This window comes from Bactrocera latifrons, unplaced genomic scaffold (assembly GCF_001853355.1).
Source record: "Bactrocera latifrons isolate USDA-ARS-PBARC rearing strain unplaced genomic scaffold, ASM185335v1 scaffold_461, whole genome shotgun sequence".
NCBI classification, from domain to species: Eukaryota; Metazoa; Arthropoda; class Insecta; order Diptera; family Tephritidae; genus Bactrocera; species Bactrocera latifrons.
The window spans coordinates 9,206-13,158 of record NW_017537114.1 but is presented as its reverse complement, the minus strand read 5'-3'; positions in this window follow the sequence as shown (position 1 = coordinate 13,158).

The window sequence follows — 3,953 nt, the reverse complement described above, 5'->3', positions numbered from 1 at the left end:
TGTCAGCCTAGAAATCCAACGCAGGATAACTCTTGCCAACAGGTGCTACTTCGGACTGAGTAGGCAATTGAGAAGCAAAGTCCTCTCTCGACAAACAAACAAAAAAACTCTATAAGTCACTCATAGCTCCCGTCCTGCTATATGGTGCCGAGGCTTGGACGATCAGCGAATTAAAAGACATGGGCTACGCTGGCTAGGTCATGTTGTCCGGATGAACAAGCTCTGAAATTATTCGACGTAGTACCACCGGGGAAGCAGAGGAAGAGGAAGACCTCCACTCCGTTGGAAGGACCAAGTGTAGAAGGAACTGGCTTCACTTTGAATATCTAATTGGCGCCACGTAGCGAAAAGAAGAAACGACTGGCGCGCTGTTGTTAACTCGGCCATAATCGCGTAAGCGGTGACTACGCCAATCAAGAAGAAGAAGAAGCCGATCTGAACAATTCGTATTATTATTATTACCTTAGAAATTTTTCCATACAAGAACTAAATTCCGATCGTTTAGTTTGTATGGCAGCTATATGTTATAGTGGTCGGATATCGACAGTTCCGGCAAATGAACAGCTTCTTGAAGAGCAAATGATGATAGCAAAATTTTAAAACGATATCTTAAAAACTGAGGAACTAATTCGTATATATATAGACGGACAGACGGACATGGCTAAATTGGCTCAGCGCAACATACTGATCGTTCATATATATACTTGATAGGGTCTCCGACGCTTCCTTCTGGATGTTACAAACTTCGTGGCAAACTTAGTATAGGGTATATTCAGGATACAATTGATTTATACTTCAAATTAATATTCGAAAGCTGTAAATTATAATTGTGTTCCAAAGTAAACAGGACTTAAAATAAATAAAAAAAACAAATGGTTTTTTCGGCAAAATAAATTTTTTCAATTCCAAATAGTCTGCTTCTGCTTCAATACATATTTTTGCACGGTCCAACTACATGCTTAAACGAGTGTTTTAGCTCGTTGGCCGGTATGACCGCCAGTATGCCGTTGCAAGCCTTTCGAATGGTCGTCAGTCAATTTGTGCTGAAGAACCGTGCCCACACTTTTCGGAAGCCAAAATGTTCAGTCTAAATGCGATAAATCAATATCTTGGAGATGTTCAATTCCATTTCCATGAATTTCAATGATGATTTCGGCTGATTTTTGATGAACATATCCATTCAAAATATTTTTAATAATTAAAATTATTGTAAGAGCTACAATTACTTTAGTGACGCAGTACCTAGCGCACTAATAAATGATTTAGACTGCGTGGAATTTTACTCACTTTTTAAACGCGTTTTTCTCGAAACTACTTTTTTCCACACTGTACCGGCATTATCTCAAGTTCTATACAACCGATTTACTTGAAATTTTGTGTGAACCTTCTTTATATAAACCTTTATCCTACCAGCATCGTGTCAAAATTTTTGTTTTCAATATTTAAAAAAAATTCAGGAATTTCAAAAAAAGGGTGAAAATGTTTTTTCGTGTTCCCTGAGGTAGGGACTATAACAGCATCCTTACTGATTAAGAATTTCCTTTGATTTTTTTCAGACCACCAGGAGAGTCAGGATCAATGTCACCAGGATGCGCCACTTTTTTTTTACACCTGTCTCTCCCCTCCTGTAATAATTTCATTTTTAATGTTTTGTTGTAAAATTTTTTTTCTGTATTCTTAAGAAATCAATAAAAATACCATAAAAAATGGATGGTAAAAATATTTTTTGTTTTTATTTTTAATAAAATTCAAAAAAAAACTGCCCAAAATTTGATTTCTAGGCTAGAATACCCCCTTAAGACGTGTTTGATCGCATTAATATCCCAAAGCATTAGCCAATGGGTTTCACTGGTCTTGGAGTTTAGATATAAGTCGCATTCTGCTCTACTTCTTCTTTAACATAGCAATACCAATATTTTTATGGATATTTGCATTACGCATATAACGTGTGATTGTTCAAGTTATTATTATATTAGTTACACAGGTCGTATTCCACAGTTGAATGCCATACATCCAAATCACTTTTATGACCGCATTGTATAAAATCATTTTGTTGTCTAGGCTAAGTTTAGAGTTTTCATTTAAAAGTTACTTTACTAGAAACATGTCTTCTCCACGTGAACCTTCTACATTACTAGGTGAATATCAAGATAACTTATACTTCTATACTATACTTATACTACTTTCAGAGCTGGAGTATTTTCGTCTTTTCGGAGGACATGATCTAGCCAGCGTAGYCTCTGTCTTTTAAGAATAGTTATCGGTCGTCACTGTGAACACACGTGTTTTTTCTCTGGTCCGTGTTCTATTATTTATTTTATATTAATGCGGCAACATTAATATGTTGCCGCATTAATATAAAATATGTGTTTGCGGACATAGAGTTGATCGTGCTCAGCCCAAGATGAACTGCCATAAATACAACCTATTCTTCCATTTGTAGTGTGTGAATTTATCACAGCTGTATTGTAAAGCGTGAGCGGTAGTTCGAAGAAATTCTATTCGTTCGCCGCCGGCGTCGCCATCAGCGCGCAACGCTCAGTGCTCTGAGATTGTAAATTCGCAACAGCTAAATGCTGATCACTCAAACAAGGTAGTAACTGAACCTTTATAGCCTATTAATCCTCATAAGGTAAATGCATTGCCTTAACTCTCTGCTTTTGGAAGTGAAATCACTGAGAAGTGAACAATCGAAGGCGCTCACATTAATACAACAATTATGTGATGATCGAAATTCGTTAATCGTTAAGCTTAACGAACTCAAATCAGAGATCTGCATTGTGAAAAATAAATTGTCCGATAACGGCAAGCTCTCTGCACCAGCCTCGAATGCTTTCTCTGCTGCCCCATTCTCACGGCTGCAACTGCTTTGGGTACAAATGCTTCTATAATCGCTTCTCCGTCTGACGCTGCTGCTTCTACTGATAATGTGATTGTGAATAATGTCGCTCCYGCTATACCGAAATCATTCTCTGCAGCTTCAACTATCCATTCTCACTTCTACGACCATTGTGGGTCCAAATGCTCCGCCATCTAACGTTGTTGTTTCTGGTTCTACGGATAACTTGAGTATGGATTATCTCGCTCCCGCTTCACCGAATGCAAGCTCTGCCGCTCAGTCTGCTGCTTGCCCTACTCTCTCTGTTTCGGCTGATAATGGTACAAATACAGCTCCGTCTAACGTTGCCGCTGCTCCCAATGCTGCTAATGATGATGCTGGTGCTGTTGCTAGGAATATCAACACTCATTCGAAAGCTAAAAACAATCCAACAGCTGCTGCTAAAGCAGATTGCCCTTCTGCCCCTGTCAATGCTGCTCAATCAGTCGCCGTTGATGACTCTGTGAATCTGAGTTCTTCTATTTCAATTACTGCTAATGGAAATTCGAAGTTAAAAGTGAGCAGTGGAACAAAAAATCCCCCGTTGCCTGAACTGTTGTTGGTGTTAATGCCAACAGTGATCTCGATGTCGTCATACCCAAGAAATGGATTCACATGTCTGCTTTCAAGAACTCAGTCACTGAGGAAGATATTATATCTTTTGTTGTTAAACATGCTAATGTTAATAGTGAGCATCTCTTATGTTATAAATTAGTTAAGAAAGATACTAATATTAATCATCTTAAGAGGACAAACTTTAAGTTAGGTGTGTCCCCATCTTTTTTTAAGGCCGTTTTCTCCTCTTCAGTGTGGCCTTCTGATATTAAGTTGCATCTCTTAAAGCTTTTGCCAAAGGGAGGGGAAAACAGCGCTGTTTGTGATTGTATCGTGATTGTTGAGACTTGGCTGAATTCCAGTTACTTTGATAGTGAATATTTTGATTCAAATCTCTATTATGTTTTCCGTAAGGACAGAGATCATGAAAAAACTGGCTATTTAAGAGAGGAGAGAAGAGACGTCCTCGTTTAATTATGCTTRATAATGATGATTCTATTCTGGACTAACTATGTATTTG